At 32.5% G+C, this 20958-nt stretch overlaps 1 pseudogene; it reads left to right on the top strand.

Moving 5' to 3' along the window:
• The first annotated feature begins 476 nt into the window (after window positions 1-476).
• LOC149540981 (uncharacterized protein At4g15970 pseudogene) overlaps window positions 477-20958 on the top strand; it is a 95083-nt pseudogene continuing 74601 nt past the window's right edge.

Genomic DNA, 20958 nt, shown 5'->3' on the forward strand with positions numbered 1-20958 from the left:
GCTGCCCTGCAGTGCTTGTTGAATTTAGTTACACCCCATAAATTGGGCATCCACCCATGATGGCCCATCTGTTAATGTCCACTTTGTGAACAAAAGAGGTTATTTATGCATTTTTTAGTTGTCAATTAATGATTGCTCTTGTCACGATTGTCAGCTCTCTTTCTGTGTAACCCAATACAATATATTGCCAATCCCACTAATGGATGATAAAAAAACCTTTCTTTTGTTCAATTCAATATAATACATTTGATTAAAAACTTTGAATACATCATTCACAATGCCCAAATAAACGATGGTAGTGTAATGCCAAATATAAAAGTTGCACATTGCACGCCCTAGAATTATGAGTTAGTTCAAAAAAACCTAATATGGTTGACAAAGCCATTTTCACTGTATATAATCTCCAAGACATTAGAATGCAGCTCTCAAGATTGAATCAGTTATTCTAAGGCTGATTAGGCTCTTCCAATTTGAAGATGAAAGGAGAAATCATATTTGATAAGCCAATTAGAGATATGTTTCTGATTATTTCTCTAACACTGGTTTATTGGTGTGTTTCTATCTAACTAAGGGAACTTATTGGCCTCTATCTACAGAAACTGAAGCCACACCTCCATATGTAAGTTTAATTCAGATTAACATATCTTTTGTAATAATCTATGGTTTGAATCACACTATTTTCTAACTCAATATTATTTTGGGTTTGTTTTCAGATAGAAGTTACAAGTGATTCAGATGAGTTGGAGATTGCTTTGGCAAAGGCTTCAATGCCAAACAAGACTCTGATCCTCACACCAGTGAATGGGGCATGGATTGACCCAAATAGTTTGATAGATCTTTTTCTTGAGAGTTTTAGGATTGGGGAAGGAACACATGACTTACTTAACCACCTCCTCATTGTGGCCATGGATGCAAAAGCTTTCAACTGCTGCATAGAAATTCATCCTCATTGCTATGAGCTCAGAACTGAAGGAGTTGATTTTACCGAGGAGAAGTCCTTTGGGACAAAGGATTATATAAAGATGATATAGACTAAAATTCTCTTCTTCAAGACTGTGGTTGAGCGAGGATATAATTTTGTGTTTACTGTAAGTTTCCTCACATACCCCACATTGTAGATGTTTACTGTAAAGATCATCAAAAAATTTGACATTGTTATTCTAATAGTTGTAGTTTCATTAGATTGACTCTAGGATATTTGGCTCCGTATTTAAAGAAAGTTTACTAGTCTATGTGGTTGTTTTGGTATATTTGGTGTTTAAGTAGAAGTGATCTTTTTAATTAGCTATTGAGTTAAAAGTTTTGATTAGTCTATAAATATTTCAATTAATGTTTTTTATCTTTAATTTTATTCTAGTTTTCTATATACAAAATTTATAACATTGAAAATCATTCAAAGTTCTACTATTTATCTTTGATGTGGTGAAGTGTGTATATTTCACCTTTAAATGTTCAAATTTTTAACAATAATAATAAATTTGATAAATTTTAAAATTTAAATTCTATTTTATCTAATAAATTAATTAGTATAGAAAATAAACTAATAAGAATATAATTTGAAATAGAATTCCACACAATCTTTCTCTTATTTATCAAAATAAAACAGTTAGAACTCTATATTGTTCATTATTCTAATAGATTAAAATTAAATGATATTTTTTTAGCCAAATCTAATTAGATAGTATTGAATAGTAGAAAATTTCACCAAATCTATTTTTTTTAATACTAAAAATCAAAACAAAAAAAGAAACAAAGCAAAAAGCTCAACAAGAAGCTTTGTCCAATACATGTAATCTCCTAATTTGTCTTTCTACCTTTCTCTGAGACATTTCATGTATTCATCTTCAAATTCGTTGTCTCATACTTTCACACTCTTATAGTTTATCTGTCTTAAAATATTTTACTACTTTTGTTCGAATATTATTTACAGGATGTAGATATAATGAATTTTACTAATTTTGCTTTACAGATGTAGATATAATATATTTTACTAATTTTGTTCGAATATTATTTACAGGATGTAGATATAATGTGGTTACGAAATTCATTGGAGAGGTTCTAGGTTGAGGCAGATTTCCAAGTATCTTGTGATTTATATAAACATAATTCACGCAGTATCTCAAATGATCCAAATACAAATTTTCATTTGTTAAAATGAATGAAAGAACTGCTAAACTCTATGAACTTTGGCATGCATATACTACTATAAATCCTAATAGGCATGATCAAGATGTCTTTAATATGATGAAATATTCCTCAAATTTTACTCAAATTCTCATAGATGTTTTATTCCTTGATACAATTTACTTTAGTGGATTTTGTGAATTGAAGGAAAAATTAGAAGAAGTCTATACTATGCACCCCAATTGTTGTGTAGGTTTAAAGAAGAAGATGACTTATTTGAGAGACACTCTTGATGATTGGATTTTATTCAAATCTTTCAATCTGAATAACACTTTTGAATTAAAAGGAAGGAGAGAGGTGGGTTGGAGAAGTAGAATAGAATGTGGCCCTTTGTAAGTACATTATTGAATATAAGAAAATGCTAGTATAACTAAATTTTAAAGGTGTTATTAATTGGTTGATAGAAATAAAAATTTGGAATTTAATGGTAATTTATTATTATTATATATTTCTTTAAGATTATTATATGTTTATATTCACAATTTTTAAGTTATATGACCTGAATTTAATGTTATGATTTTTTAGAAAGAGGGAGATGTTGTATAAAATTATATTTATAATTATTTAATATTATTATGAGATGTATTTATACTTGAAAGAATTGGATAAAAAAAATAGCAGTAGAAAAATAAAATTACCAAATAACTATATAAATGTTTTTATGTACAAATTTCAATAGATGAAATATTCAATTTTCATAAGTAACATAATTTTTTTTAAAATAAAAAATAAAATCTTATGTCCTACTTCACATGGTGTATTACATGGTTTACAATCACTCATATTGAATTTTTAAAGTACATCAAGAGCATACTTAGTTTGGGAAAGCATGATCCTTCTTTCTTCTTGCCATACTTGCATACCCAAAAAGTAGTGCATTAGTCCTAAATTAGTTATTTCAAAAACCTGTTTGAGTTGATCTTTAGTTTTCTCAATATCATGTGTGTGATCTCCTGTAATAATCAAGTCATTCACATACAATACAATGATAAAAAATTTATCATCACTATGTTTTACATACACGTCTGGATCAACTTTACTTCTTTTAAATCTGACATCTAGAAAGTACTTATTTATTTTTGAGCACCATGCCCTTGGTGCTTGTTTAAGACCATAGAGTGATTTTCTTAATCTACACACCAAATTTTCTTCACCATATTTAATAAATCCTAGTGGTTGTTGCATGTAAATTTCTTCCTTTAAATCACCATGCAAAAATGCACTTTTTACATCCATTTGAAAAACTTTCCAACCAAGCTTTGTAGCTAAAGCAACTATTGTATGAATGGAATTCATCTTAGCTACTCGAGCAGAGGTTTCAATATAGTCTATACCTTCTTCTTGTGAGAAACCTTTAACCACTAACCTTGCTTTATATTTTTCAATAGCTCCATCTGATGTGAACTTGGTTCTATAGGTCCACTTGCAACCAACCACATTTTTTCTTTTTGGAAGTGTTGTTAGTTCCCATGTTCCATTCTTTATCAAAGAATTGTATTCTTCTTGCATAGCTGCCTCCCATTCATCTTTTCCTTTTGCTTCTTTATACGTGCTTGGAGTGTCAACCTGCATCACCTTAGTCATAAGAGCATAGTTAGCAAATATATTTCTAGGACCTTCTTGGTAAATTCCTTGGATTTTCATTATCACTTTCACTTGATTCTTCAACTTGAGTCTCTTCCCATGTAGTAGTTTGTACACCTTGACTTTGACCATTGGTAGAAATAGAATTTTCTTCATCAATCAAAATTGGGAAGAAAGATAATGTTGGAGACTTATCATTCTTAATATCTTCATCAAACCATAAATTTCTTTTAATATAGATTTCATTAGTTCTAGGATTGTATAACCTATATCCTTTTGATTCCTCACTATATCCAACCATTATGCACTTCTTACTCTTCCTTTCAAGTTTGCTCCTTCTTTCATCAAGAATGTGAGCATATGCTTTACAGCCAAAATATTTATATGCTTAATTGCTAATATATATATATATATATATATATATATATATATATATATATATATATATATATATATATATATATATATATATATATATATATATATAAATTGCTAAAATATTTATAATTGGATGTGATTCAACGTTAAGGGATCTTTAAAGAATGTAATCTGTTATGTTATGTTATGTTTACTTTCATTTGAATTGTTGCTATTGCTTCCGCTATCATGTGAATGTTATGAATGGTTTTACTTTCATGTTTTAAACAAAAAATTGTTTGAAAAACTTAGTGATATTCTTTGGATCCCTTGGCGGGGCATTACATTTGGTATTAGAGCAAGGTATCTGCGGGTACCCCACATCGCAAAACGCTTGCGATAGGGGCAGATCCCAAAATTGCCAAATGCATACGTACCTCCGACAACGTCCACATACCCATGCAGGCGTGGTGTACCTACAGTGGGTAGTCAACAACACAGTTTATTAAGCCAGAGCAATCTCATACTGCTCAATAATATGATTCAAATTGCAACATATTTTTATATATTAAAGTCTTATTATTATAAAGTGTTGCTTGTTGGTTTATATATATATATATATATAAAATTTATAATTTAATAAGTGATTTTTAATATTGTAATAAATTATTGATGCGTTATTAATAATAATTTAGATTTAGATTTAAAAATTATTAAGTAATTTATTGTTGATTTATTTAATAAGATTATTATCATAACTTGTTAATATAACTTGTTCATTTACAAGTTATTATTAAATTATTAATTATGGTTGATTAATGTAGTCAAAAGTTAGTTGGCTAAACCAATGGTGAATCGGTGAGAATATTGATAATTTAAATCATTAGTGTTAAAATTATTAATAAGGTTGCTATTTGTTAATAATTGTTAGACTATTAATGGCTAATAGTATAAATTCTTTCTTATAGTTATTGCTTAATTCGATTTAAGTTAATAATATAAGTTATGGAAGGGAAGTGTAATTAAGTTCTGAATCTATTCAAGATATCGAAGTGCATATCTTTAATATTTTAAGCAAATGGGATTTATTTGAGAGCATGATAAGCAGGAAATAATGAAGGGAAGTTAATTCATTTTATCATGATGACGATTGGTAGTTGTTAATGAATGAGTGGTTTAGAATATTTATCTGAGGAGAATATTATAGGGGAAACATTTTATGGAAGGCGATAGGTATCATTCTCATAATTTGAACAATAGAAATCATTTCTTGGAATTAAGGGGGAGTATATTGCTCTTAGTAATGCAATGATTTTATTCGATATTAATGGGAAGTTAGTTATATTATCATGATGCTATCTGTAATAAAACTTGGACCTAAATAATTGAGAGATTATTAATCCTAATGTTAATGAAATGGCATAGAGTTGATTGATAATTAGTTGAATCAAATGATACGGGTATGTTAAGAAAAAAAGTTAGTATTCATTGATAGAGTGACGAGTATGGTCATTATAGATTTATGGATAAGATTTCCAAAATAACTTGCTATTATTATTAGTATTATTGAAATATTAATATTTGTATTGAAGTTGACTTTCTACGTACAACTATTGTAGGTCAATTGATATTCTTTAGGTTGTTGGTATGGTTGTGTAATTGTTAATTAAATCAATTAACTAGAGTTAATTGGATTTAATTAATAATTATGCAATTCTTTTAAACGAGATTGTAAAAAAATATTGATATCAAAGATGATAGGTCTTAATTTGATGACTTGAATAATGACCTTAGATGTTTTAATGGTGAGACGTAGTAATATTGAATTGAAAACTATTAGAATGACAAGAGTCGTGGAATTGTGTACCTATGTTAATTGGTAGATTAAATTGATCATTTTGATAAAGTTATATTCTTCTTATTCAAAGATTGATAATTGATTCTCTTATAAATGAATAATGATCCTTGATTATGTTGAAAAGTTGAAGTAACATTAAAGGAGAGTTAATCAATTAGAATATGGATCATAGTTAATTAAAGAGAACAAGTTAATTAAAGGTCAACGATGATCAGTTTAGTGAGTATTTATCCTTAAGTTATTCTTAGAATGTAATTCTTAATAATGGAAGGATGATGCTATCGGGGAACAATTGGGTTGACTTGTAGGTCAAATGATGAAACTTAAGACACTTGAAGTATACTTGAAATGAAAACTGAAACTCTACACTTAATTCAACTATGTAATATAGCAAAACCAAAACATGTGTTTGCATTGTGTATTCTATATGCTTCTTGTTTTGGGTTTTGGGTTGACTAGTGTTGACCAGTCTTAGGTTGTTACCAGAGGCTTAGGGGTTATGAGATGTGTTGGCATGTTGATCTTATTTGGTCTTGTTCTTTATAAACCCAACCATGGTTATGCGATTGTATGCTCTATGAAATGTTTGCATTTACTGATTGTAATTATTCATCAGTCTTCATGTGTGAAGCTGAGATATATGTATCTGAGACACTTGAGCTAATCATTTTTTATTCATCGATCAGTTATTCTTGGATTATTTTCTAGTTTCCATGATGGGACTAAAATGTTGATTTATTTATGGATGATGTCATGTTGTGACATGTTTGACTCAACCATTTTGGAGTCTTCGATCAGTATGATTTTGAGATATATTTTGGTTATTGAGAACCAATGGATACTTATGATTATAAGTGATGCCTTCAGTTGCCAATAGAGAACTGTTGTGGTCATGATTTTCTATGGATGTTTTTTAGATGCTCATGGAGATTTGATGATTCTTATCTTGGAGATTTGATGATTTTTATTATGGATATTTGATGCTTTTATCATGGATATTTGATGATTCTTTTTATAGATTATCTTTTGGATTTTCTTTACAGTCGGTTGTATAGGACTGTGGTGATTTTATAATTCCATGAGCTTAGGGTAGGTTATCTACTTGTAGTTTCGAGAAGTGGCTTGCAATGGGGGCCGGGGTCCTAAGTGGCTGCCACGGTAACTCATTATAAGTTTGGTTAATAAGTGATAACATTTACACACTAAATGGGGATTAAATGAACTTAAAAAGATAATTATTTTCATTCTTGTCCATGCCTTGAGTGCTTGTATAGGCTAGGATGGGAGTAGTGAGAACGCATGGTTGCAACCGTGCATTCCGTAGTATGCCTCATCAGTATGAGAGGATACTAGTGGCCGCATGAGATCAGTATGGACCTGTGGAGTTTAGCTAACTGCCAGGGTAACTTGTACGTGATAATTGCGATGACACTTTCCTGCTTGCATAGTAGGTTTCCTACGTGTCATTGTTTTGCCTCTAGGAATTAGATGTCAGTTTTGTGTGATGGAACCTTTGTGTTAGTATACTTTTAGGATTCTTGGACTCATAGAGATTTGTGCTATGTGATTTGGATAACCTGTATGGGACTTGAGATTATCTCCTCAGCACGGTGGGAGTGGACCACTTAGGTTCCACGCGGTCGGGTGGTAGTGTATTTCCACTCTTATCATTTGAGATCCGTCCGAAACATTGTGGCTGGAGCTTTCTTGGTTGGTATTTATCTTCATTCTATTCTTGGATCATTATGATAGATGATATACCCTATGATGGATGTATTTACTGGTATGTTTCTTACATTCATGATTTGCATATGTTAGTTGATGAGATATTATGCTTTGCTTTGCATGTTAGTAGGATGTCTTAGGAGTGACATTCCTACTATGTTTATAGCCGATGATCTCTTCGGTGCTTTGGGATTTTATGCACGGAGGGATGGCTAGGATCCACGATGGTCTAATGATGCTATTTATGGTTGGGAGGAATTGTGCACTTAGTTATTTATGTTTGTGATATATGATTATCTTTTATGATGGATGTTTATATCTTTATGATGATGATGTATCATGTATGATATGTGGTTTCATTTACTTTAATTTCATCATGGATTAGTATTGGATGATGATGTTCTTTGTTTACACGGATGTTTATTCTTTTAAGCTTTTCATACCATATGTCATGTACAGTGGATGATTGAGCAATTGAAAATGTAATTTATGAATGCTGAATGTATCATTGCTATTTAATAAGGATGTGATGTTAGATGAATAGTTAATATATATATCATACAACAATATTTATTAATATAAAATCTAATTACACAATCAATTTATTATTGCCAAAGCAAATATAACATAAACTTTCCATTGTCGTACCCTGCACGCTATCAAATTTGGCACTCAAACTTGGCACGGGTACTAGGGACTGTCCACCCTTGTGACCTTTGTACAAACCTATGACTGTGGTCACTATTTCATTAATCATGATGCAGCTTGTCTTGCCTATCACCAGTTGTGGGTACATGGTACTTGCGTCCTCAAATCTTAGGCCTTGGGGGGGTACAAAAATTCATCCCTCCCCAATAACCATATGTTATTTTATTTTTTTAACAAACATTTTCAAAAATGTTTTAGTTATATACGATTTCAATTATTATAAATATTTTAGCAATTAAGTTTTGGAAAATGAAATATAATGAAGATGATCCAACACCATTCTCATGGTGATAGAGATCAATGATTTTAAATTTTAGTACAATTTCCAAATCAGAACTTGTTATGAATTTTACTTACAAACTCCATGTCAATGATACGGCTGGCTGATCGAGCTAGTTCAGAAGTGTAGGGTTCAATGAAGATGCGGTGGCTAGAAACTTGACTCCTTAGGATTCAATTAGCCTTCCAAACTACTGTGCCTTGAACCCTAGCACATGGAATGGTATTGAATTGATGTAGATGATTGACACTCCAAATGTTGATTTTTATTGACTAGCATCTCTCTTTGTCATAAGGATGTTATTGAGAGAATAGCCATGGTTACATAGTGAATCAAAATCATCTAAGGATAGAACCTAAATCGATCATGCCTTTCAGATAATTTGTAACTGAAAAGAAGACAACTAACATTGGGGATATAGTCCATCGGAAACATCTTATCATATTTGCAGATATTAAAAGATGACAAGTAAACCACTAAAGGTGAGGAAACAACCGATCAAAATTACATAGATCATCTAGGTTTTATCAATCATTCTTCAAATGATGACAGTGTCCAATGTAAGAAGGTAAAATGACTTGATTCTGCATTTTGTATTGGGGCCTGACTAGCTACCAAGAATTATCCAAATTTTGATAGAGTTCCCACAGTCATGAAAATGCTCAATACTTTCTAAAACCACTCTCATACCCAAACATCATATAGATTTATAATAGTTGAAATCCACCTTATGGGTATATGTCGAGCTATTCTAAAACCAATTGCCAAGGGATCCGAAGAATTTCACTAAGTTTGCCAAACAAAATTTTTTTTTTAACATGAAAGTAAAACCATTCACAACACTTGCAGAAGCAATAGTAACATCCAACTAAAAGTAAACATAACATAACATAATATATTACATTCTTTAAAGATCCCTTAACGTTGAATTACATCTAACCATAACTATTCGTCTAACAAGTTTAACTATAAATTTGAAATCATCTTTTCTCAATTTGATTCTAATTCGAACCCAAACCCATTTCAGATCTAATTTCTTCCTTAATTGGATCTAGAGTTTTCTATTGTTTTCTTCTCAACCAAATAAAATTTCAAGATTTCAATTCCAAATTGTAGATTCAATCACAAAGAGTATTCAGACACATATAACAGACATGATGAAGAGAGGAAGAGAAATAGTGCAAAGAGAGTATGCGAATATCACAAGTGCACCTGGACACTGATGCTAAATTTACCATGCCTCAGACATCCATAGAAAATCCCTTCCTTCTCCATCATTCACAATTCCTCCAAGATCCAAGCCAATCGAATCCTCCAAGTGACTAGAAGTGCTAGAAGAAGCATAAGAGCATATTGAAGCATAAGAGCATGTAGAGACATATGAGCTTTTCAAATGAATGAAAACTTTGAAGCTTCCATTTTAGGTTGAAGCTTGTAGCTTCCATTAAGCTTTCCGAAACACACTAGGAGAGCCTCTATTTAAAGGCCTCTAAGATGCATCTAGAGTGTCTCTAGAAACAATTAGAAGATAAGCATGACAACCAAGCATGGGTCTTCTCCAACCTTCTAGACGAGTCTTATGGTTGTAGACACCATGTGATCAAATAAAATGCTAACTTCTAAGTGTAGACAACTTGTGCATACTTAGAGTGCAAACCCCTGTGTTGTCTACATGACAACTTTCAAGAATTTGCCAACTCCTATGTGAGCAAATATTAAAATAATGTACAATAATTAATATAATATTTACTTTACTCTTTCCAATTTAATTAATTTATTTATTAAATCTCATGCACTAACTTTAATATCTCCACTTTTCAATCTTAATATATTTATATTTTAATCACATGAAATCTAGAATCTTTTAATAATTTTAAATATATTTTTCACTTTTAAATTTCATTTTCCAAAACTTAATTGCTAAAATATTTATTAGCTTTAATAATAATATTATTTAGTCATTTATTAAAAAATGATCTCCAAATATATTATTATTAAAATAAATGTTGTCACATTCCAACTTTTAAACTTTTAACTTTTTATTTTCAAATTTAATTATTTTATTTAATTAATTTCCTATTTAATTAAATAAAATAAATATTAAAATACCATATTAATTTTCCATTAAATTAAACCATTAATTAAATCTTTTTAATTAGGCTTAATTAATAGAAAATACATCAAAGACTCACAAGGTAAAAATATGAAAACCCGTCATAGCCAAAATACATACAAAATCAAGCCAAGGGTTTATATCACGAATTACGTCATCCAACGTATTCGGAGGGTACTCAACTCAGATACTTGTCCTAATTTTCAATTAGGAAAAATGGCTTAAAGGGTTGGGATTTGGACTTGATAATTTATCTCCCTTCTCTTATCATTGAGATAGTGTGATAGGGTACACTCATCCTAGCAATTCAGGGAAGTCGATACTCGGTACCTGCAACTTGCATAAAATCCATGCATGTACAAGCACAATGTATACTAAACTAAATAGGCAATGGCAGGAAGTGGTGCATCGTGTAGATCTCGACTAGCAAGTGACTACAACTCCCTTCCTTAACCACATCAGACACGCCATACAAAGAAAATACACAAAGTTACATAGTTGGCACTACATAACCTAGCGACATCTCTTCCAAATCTGGCAACCACAACTTTTTTGTTTTTCGTTCGCTGGTTCATTGTATTAAAGAGTGCAAAGTTTTATGTCCACTGCATGTGGGATTAAACTCCCAACAATTGGCAATTGTATTCATGTTCTCGACAACGAATTTCATTTTTTGGGGTAGTTTTTAGTTTCTTTGGTGTTGCAGATTTACCGCCCCCTGCGCGATAGAGGATCTCAGCAGGCGACTGCCTTTTTCGGCACCTTGCAGACCTACCTTTCTGGTAGAGTTCTTCCCGCCCGCATTTTGTTTTGCAGTTTAAAAACTCATGCCCGAATTGAGTATTAAAAACTCCTGGCAATGAAGACTTTTCACCACACGGTGGTTTTTAGTTGCTCTTCCTTACACAAAACTACCACGTGTACACCAGCCAGCTATCACCCTGCCAGAATGACCGCCCTTGCCACGTGGAGCCAAGTAAGCAATAACAGGGACTGTCCCATCACTTGTGGAACCCTCTTTGACACGTCAGCGTACAAAAATTGACACGTGTTATTCCATACAGTACGAAAGGCATAGTCATTTGCCACATCATCCGAGGGTGCGTATTTTTTGCTAACATCAGTAGAACGCTATGTTAAAATTGATGGTCGTTTGATCATCAAAATTAGGCATTTTACAACTGTAATGATGGTTGTTTGACCATCAAATTTAGACTCACAATTTTCCTTCCAAACCCCTCTCCAGATTGCTTTTCAGTTTGGTAGCCTAACTTTGCGAGCCCTTATCTCGGACATTCGAACTCCACTTCAAGTGCAATTTTTTTGAAATCAGGTAGAATTTCTTGAATTTTCAAGTGGTGGTGTTTTTTTTCTAGTTTTGGTGCATAGATTTTGCAAAAATTGAATTTTTTGGTGACTGTACTTGCACAATCTTGCATTTTTGCAACTTCAGAAGCTCAGTACGGGCACATCTGGTCACTTTTTCAAGTTTCATTTTTTTTGAAAGTGTCTATTTTTTTATCTACTTTCTAGATCTGGAGTCAAATTATAGGGTTGTGTGGACCAATTTCTCACTTTCAGAATTAGGTGTTCTTTGGCATTGTAAAGCTTTGATTCTTTTTTCAGAATTGTTGTAAATCTGAGCTAAAGTGCTTAAGTGACAGATTTCAGCCTTATAAGGCAGTTGTAAAAGAAAAATCAGAAAGTCCACTTTGTTCATTTTTGATAAGTGGCCCATTGTAAATGCACTACTTATAAAGTGCCAACAACATCTCTTTTGGGGAGGTCTTTTGATTGAGTGAAAAGGGAGGGTGTGTACTGTGTTTTTGTATCTCTCTATTGTGCTCTTTTCATTTCTGCATCATGGGTTTTAAATGTCCTCCTCTAACTTCACACAACTATTCTACATGGAAAGATATTGCATGGAGTAGATTAATGAAAAAAGGATATCGTCTTTATGTTGATGGTACAATTACCAAACCTACTGATGCTAAAGAACTCATTGATTGGAAAAGACAAGATCGAGAAGCTTTAGGTGTAATTAGGAGTTGTGTCCATGGGGATCTTCTCTTTCACATTAAAAATTGTTCAAAATCTAAGGAAGCTGGGGATAAACTTGAATAGTTGTATGGTAAAGTGGATGAAGAAAAGAGATTTCAGATTGAGGATGATCTACTTCTCTTGGATCCTAAGAATTATGACACAATTCAGGATTATATCATTAAAGTCAATGAGTATAGGGCACTTCTAAAAGATTGTAGAAATCCTGTGAAGGATGACAGGTTGATTCATCACATCCTGAAGAAGCTACCTTCTGAGTACGCCAACTTTGTTTTGAGTTTCAATACTCATAGGTTGACCATGGGATCTTCTTACCAGAATCATTCCTTTGATGGATTCGTAGACATGTTGATTGTTGAACAATCTCACTTGGTGGATTTTGGACTTCTCAAATCATCTAAGACCAAAGCCTTGGTGGCTAGTGATGATCACAAATCTAGTCAAGGGGGGAAAAGCAACAACAAGAAGAAGTAGTGGAAGCAGAAAACACAATCTAAGACACAACAATCCTCCTCTCAACAAAGCGGTTCTTCTTCAAACAAGAAAGGAAGTAATGAAAAGAAGGAAAAACTCTTTTTTGCATATTGCAAAAAGACAAATCATGACGAGCATCATTGTAAGACAAAAAGAATCGATGAGTTAGAAAATCTACTCAAGAAGAACAAGATTCAAGTGCCAGGTACTTCCAAGGATTCTACTCCTACCTCTTCGAAGGGGAAAGGTCAAGCACTTATGTCAAACACAAATTCTTCTTTGGAATGGATACTTGACTCAGGTGCCTCCTACCACATGGGTTCTTCAAGGGAAGACTTTCCTTCATTGAAGCAGTCAAAGGTACCACACATCTTCGTGGGAGATGATACTAAGATGGAAGTTGAAGGGAAAGGACATGTAGAAATGGAAGATAGGGAATTCAAAGATGTTCTCTATGTTCCAAATCTAAGCTCCAATCTCCTATTAGTTTACCAAATCACTCACCTTGGAGATGGTCATAAGGTTGAGTTCCTTCTAGATTCAGTGATGGTGTGAAGTCTCAAAGATGATTCATTGGTAGCAGTTAGGAAAGTCAATGATGACAAGAGGCTTTATTCCTTCTCCCACTTTGTGCCTAAGAGTTCTTCTCAAGCCTTGTTAACTCACTCTACTTCACAAATCAACTTATGGCATGAGCAGTTTTCTCACGTTGACTTCCACTCTCTTCAGCAACTTTTCTCAAAATGCATGGTCAAAGGTGTACCTAATATCAACTTTTTAAAGGGAGAATGTTCATCTTGTTCAGTGGATATGAATCTCAAGGATAAGTATGATAAAGGGAAGTCTTCTGGAGCTTTGATTGTTCTTCAGCTAGTTCACATGGTATTAGCAGGACCCTTTGCAATGACTTCAATCAGCCAAGGCCGCTACATACTCACATTTGTTGATGAATTTTTGAGATTCACTTGGGTCTTCTTGCTTCATCATAAGAATAAAGTTGTTCATAAGCTTCAAGAATTCAAGACTCGTGCTGAACATAAGTCAAGGAAAGCCATCAAAGTACTAAGGGTGGACAATGAGAATAGATATGTTGATAGAAGACTTAAGAATTTTTGCAGAATTAAGGGGATTGATCTTTAGAACTCACCAACATTCAGTCCGGACAAGACAAATGTTGGAGCTATGAGGATTAGGACTCTCAAGACCATGGCAAGTTTCATGATAAAGACCAAGTCTCTCGATCCTACACTTGAAGTTAAAGCCATTAGTAGTGCTACTCACATACTTAATAGGTCTCCTCATCCAACCTTAAATGGAAAGACTCCTTTTGAGGCATGGTGCGGCAGAAAACTGGTTGTGAGTCACTTTAGAGTCTTCGGTTGTCCAGCATGAGCTAACCTTTCTGCCAGGAGTTGCAAGGCACCTACACCTAGGCCTTGTACCTTTATTGGTTATGAAGACAATGTGAAGGCTTATAGACTTATGGATCCAGAGACACATGAGGTTTTTGTGGAGAAGGATGTTCACTTTGAGGAAATTTATCCTAGCTTGTCCTCTACTCCTCTCCGCACTTCATACATAGTGGAAACTGATAGTGACACTAGCGATAGTGCTTCAACAAGTTCAGACATGTGGGGTTCTATCGATAGTTGCAGTGAGAGGTCACATTAGTCTAGTCCACGTGCTTACATTGCCACAATGAAAGGTCCATCACATCATGGTACATCTCGTCTTCTAGCTCCAACTTTAGTTGACTTGGGAGATAGACTTGAGGACTTACATCTTCTCATTGATGATGATTCTTCTACAGTTGTTGTGAGGGCTCACTCTGACCCTCATGTCCATTCTCTACATGATCAATCTTCACAGGTTGGCATGATTGTGGATCCTTATGAATAGAAATTAGTGGAAGTCTCTTTGTCAGTTGAGGAGACAGATGGTTTAGTGGAATAGGTTCAACAGACATCCTTGACAGATCTGCATTCGTTCTTTTCAGCACAGTTGGAAGGGGTGAACTTCAGCATTAGCATAGGGATACTTGAGCAAGTTTTAGGGCCACCATACATCTTTAGGAGTGTACCTTTTCCATTGTCTCTTCCTAAGGGGAGGAACACTATTCTACATTCATGGACCAACTTCTTCATCGGAGCAACTTTCACTTGCTGGCATTCTTCTTTTGGGGGGGCGGGGGGGGGGGGGAGCCTATTCTGTCTCTCTTCCTTCTTTCATTCTCTTATGTATATACTGGATGTATGTCATAATGGAGGGGTCTTGATTACTCCATCCATCGATGCATCCTTCTTTATCTCTCTTTTTGGGGGAGGGTTTTTCCCATGAGGTTTTCCCTCTTTCCCCGCTTTATGGGAGATTGCATTTTCATTATGTACATGGGTACCTAATATGGTCTAGTAGCTGGGACCCATTATGCATTGTCATCCTAGTTTTGTAAGCTTAAGGGCATTCCCCTAAGTTTCACTTAAGGGGGGGTGTTGGTGTAAATAAGTATTTACTTATTACACTTACTTAAGTTACTTAGGTTAATGCATTATTTTATTATTTTTATTTGTGAGACACTTAGTAGTTTGCGCACCTTTGTGAGTTTTCATGTAGACAAAATAGGAGTACACAACTCTATTTAAGCACATGGTGTCTACAACACTATTTTTCATGTCACACCCTTGTAGGCTTATCCTCTTATCACTGCACTTACTTCCATGCTTAATAGAGGATAACCCATATCTGGTGGACATGTGTTTAGTTGTATGACACATCATGGTGCTAATTACGAGACATTCTAGATGTATCTCAGAGGCCATTATATATAGGCACTCCTAGTGTACTCTAATGGACCAGTTATTGAATACATTGTTATTCTAATCATACTTTCTCTCTTTGGTCTACTGTGTGCTTGTGTTTGAGTTCTTAGTTCTTGGGTGAATTTTTCCCTTAGGAAAATTCTTATATGGTTATTATTATTATATAGTAATATTATGATTATTATGATTATTATTATTAAATATAATATAGTAATAAATATGATTATTATTACTAAATATAATATAATAAGATATGATAATAATTATTATTATTATTAAATATATATAGTAATATTATATGGTTATTATTATTTAAAATGATATAGTAATATATATGATTATTATTGTTATATAATATAATAATAATATATTATTATATTAAAATATATAGTATTATATTATTATTAAATATAATATTATCATGAAATGCGTCGAAAGGGTCATAGGTTATCTTATGATGCCTTTTGATGTATTCAAAGCAACCAAGTAGATCCCTAGGGGTCCTAGGACCCCTAGGGACATATGTTGTCTATTGATCTCAGATTGGTTTTGACAAATGAGTGTCTACACACTTAAGTTATTTACTTAGTTAATGTCAAACAAATAGTATATGCCAAGTACAACATGTATATTATAGAGCATGTCAAGTCAACAATGAGTGCCGAGCCACTCCTGTGTCGAGTCACTCAAGTGCCCAGTAGACAATGTATGTTGAGTGATTCAAGAGCCGAGAAGGTAGCACATGCCAAGTGATACAGATGCCAAGTCTCAGTGTAGAAATTAGTATATGTCGGGCATCATAAACTTCAGATGTTGAGTGAGATAGTTTTGTTATAGTTTTTTGTAATGGCACAAACAACCATGTAAGCCATTTTTGAGCTGACTTAAGGATGAATTACGATATTTTGGGGATAAAGATGAATCTTATGTTGAATTCCCAATAAAATTACATGCAACCAATTAGAAAAAAGGGAAGGATTTAAGTGAAAAATGGATGAATCATAGCCATTGATTCATACCTAACCCTATGTCACCTAAGTTTTCTTAAGGAGGACAAACCCTAAACTATCTAGACTATTGAAGGAGAGCATAGAGAAGTTTGCATGTGGAAATAGAGCATTCATGGTGACTAAGGAGTAATGAAGTGAGATTGCATTGTCGAATCAATTAGAGTAGAACTGAGGAAAGAGAAGAGCATACAACAAAGAGACTTTTGATCAAGAAGGATCAAGAATACAATAGTTTAGAAGTGATCTTTCATTAGGCAATCAAGTGCTAACCATAGGATCATCGCTGAATCATTCTAGCAGGTGAATCAGTCAAATCTCTTAACAGAGTAGTCCTAATAGGCTGTATTTAAATCTTTTAATAGGGTGCTTACTTAATTGTGAGTTAAAGTCCTTTACCAAGGCACACTTCTAACAAGGTGTTGAAATCCTTTAACAGGCTAGAACATGTCATGATCAAAACATTGTAACCTTCATTAGATACACTTTATTACTGCAGTAATGAAGATTTGTGGGTGTCATCCCACCCCAATTTTACCTTCTCACTTGGAGGGTTTTTCGGTAATTATATCTGGTGTCATATGTGTGTGAATGCTTTTATGTTTACATGATTTAGATGTATGTGCTTTACATGTTATTTCATTTTACTTAGTAAATGTATGAGATGGATGTGTGGTGAAAGTTTTCATGGGTCCAAGTTCAAACTACTAATTCACCCCTCCCCGTGCTCTAAGAAGTTTACCTTTCCTATTATAATTCCAAAAATTGGTATTAGAGCCTTGTTCTCTAAAAGAGAAGCTTTGCAACTTCGAGGAAAGATCTTGAAATAGGAGTCTACAAGTTGGGAAAGACTATTGAGAATTAGGAGATTGAAATACATCTCATTCTACATCAATTGAATGAAGCAAGAGAAGAACTAAAGAAATACTTGAAGAGAAGGAAGGAAATTGCTATTACGGAGAATGACACACAATACAAAGAGATAGAAACTACAAAGCTATTTGCTAATGGAGACTCCAATAAATTTGATGTGGTAGTTGTAGATCTAATGGACAAGGATAGAGCCCAAACTGAGGAAATCAAAAGTCTCAAGTTAGAGCAAGAATCACAAGCCATACTGCTATGTGAGGTGACTGAGTAGAAGAAGAAAGCCATAGAAGATAAAGCCATGATTGAAGAGGACACAATAATTTTAACCAATAGACTGGAAGAAAAATCATTAGAGCTAACCAAGATTTTCAACATGCAATTGGATACTCTAAGTCAAATGATGAATGCCAACTATGAATTGAATGTCAAGGACATTGAGATAACAACATTTAAACTATAGAATGAGCAATTGTAAAGTGACCTAAGTTTCAATAAGCCTTATGAAGCCATCAAATACTTTGACAAACTATTAAGATAATTAAAACATAATATCTCATTACCATTTTGTTTTTATATGTTGGTCAAGCCCAAATAACCATTGCACTTCAATAGTAATATATATATATATATATATATATATATATATATATATATATATATATATATATATATATATATATTTTAAATATTATTAATCTTAAATTACTAATTATTATCAGAGAAAATACATGATATAACTATTGAATTTGAATATCTCTATAGAGACTCAATTATTATACATAGATAATTATTTCATTATTGTAGTTCTCAAACTATATGTTCAAATTGAGATAGCTAAATCATAAGCTATTGAAATCATATTCTAGTTCATATCAACATTGTCTAGTCATTAATGTCCCCACGAACAAGCAGTCTAATCATTTTGCATTTTATTTCAACCAATTATTATACATCTAGTACTCTCAATTCTAATAATATTTTTGATGTATGCTTGAATTATACACATTTCATCTTAATTACCATGATTTAGCATAAGAAAATATATTTTTATTTTTTCATATTTAATATATAAATAAAATTAGAATATTTGACAATATTTAAAAATATTTATATAATAAATTTGTTAAAGATTTTTTTTTTAACATCCTTAACAATTCTTTATGCATAAGCAAAATATTTTCTAAACAATTTTCTCTGGGATAAAATTTAAGTAGGTCTAGTTAGTTATAATTTTCTAGGTATTACTAAAAAAAACAAGAGATCCAAAGCATCATAGTTCCTATCAATTGTATAATATTGCAATATATTTAGAGTTACAAATATGTAGGGTTACTGAAATAATGAAATTTTTAAAAAGGATTAAAAACATATAGTTGAATTTATTTGTAATAAAATATTATGGTAAGATTTGAGGTCTTATCATCATGAAACAAAATGCATGGAACCATATGAATTCAATGCAATAGGTAAGGGTGTTCATAGTTCATGCCAATTGTATAATAGTGTAGTGTATTTAGAGTTACAAATATATAAAGTTAGTGGAATGATGCAAGTTTAAAATAGATTTAAAAGAATAGTGGAATTTATTTGTAATAAGATATTATGTTAAAATTTGAGTTCTTATCATCATGAAATAAAATGTATGATCATAAGAATTCTATGCGATAATTAAAGGTGCCAAGATTACAATGTAGGAGAAACATTGAAAGACATAGTTCCAATAAACTAAATGTTGACTTTTATATAGCAAGAATGAAAAATATATAAAAAAATGAAACAGAAAATTACTTTTGCAAAATAGCACGCATATAATATTCGTAAAGAATGTAAAATGTTTTTCATAAAAATTCAACCATAATCTTAGTTTTTTTTTAAAAAATCTCTAAGTTAAAACATGGTTTGTTCAATCAAATTTAATATTATATACAAATAACTTTCATAAATCTATTGGATATTGGTCATCATGGAATTCCTCACAAGTTCCTAGCTTAGGTGCTTCTAGGGGCCTTGTTGTATTATGGAATCCTAAGACTATCAAGACTCAACATCTCCATCAAGGAACTAATTGGAAAATATTATCCAATCAACACTATGAACTTTCATTCCATTTGATTAATGTTTATGGCCCTATTCCTACGTCAGATAAACAAAGTTTATGGTTTACTCTTATAGGTTTTATCTAGCAATAAGTAGGTGTCAAATTTATTATTGCTGGTCACTTTAATGCCATTCTTCATCCCAAGGATAAGTATGGAGGGATTATTCCCCCTCCTAGAGCTACCCGGGACTTTAATGACTTTGTTGGCAATAATGCTCTATTTGATGTTCACCCACAAGCTGGATCTTTCACTTGGACTAATAGAAGAGATGGGTTCCACCAGATTGCAGTTAGATTGGATAGATTTTTTTGTTCACAATGTTGGAAATTAGCAAATTATACTATCCAATCAGATATATTACCATATTTAGAATCTAACCATTTCCCTATTCAATTGTCCATTCTTCCATCAAATTCTCCTCTTACTAGTTCTTCTACACCATCTTTTAAGTTTGAAAGTGTATGGTATCATCATCACCACTTTGATGGCCTCTTATAACAATGATGGAAGGATGCTCCACTAGAACCAGGAACAAAAATGTTTCTGTTTCACAAGAAAATGCAGTATGCCAAAGGCCTTAATCAAGATCTAGAATAAACATGGCTTTAAAAATATTTTTGAGGAGAAAAAGGTGGTAGAAAAAAACTAGCTAAGATTAATGAATATATTTTACTCCATGGTTTAAATGTTGATATGCATTCAAGACAGAAGAATTTGCAAGAGGAGTGGTCTAAATTATGTAAGAAAGAAGAAGAGCGTTGGAGATAAAAGTCTAGAGAATTGTGGCTTCAACAAGGGGATTAGAATAGTAAGCTTTTTCAT

The sequence above is a fragment of the Cupressus sempervirens genome, chromosome 9 (genome assembly GCF_028749045.1).
Source record: "Cupressus sempervirens isolate cs-2001-9-10 chromosome 9, ASM2874904v1, whole genome shotgun sequence".
NCBI classification, from domain to species: Eukaryota; Viridiplantae; Streptophyta; class Pinopsida; order Cupressales; family Cupressaceae; genus Cupressus; species Cupressus sempervirens.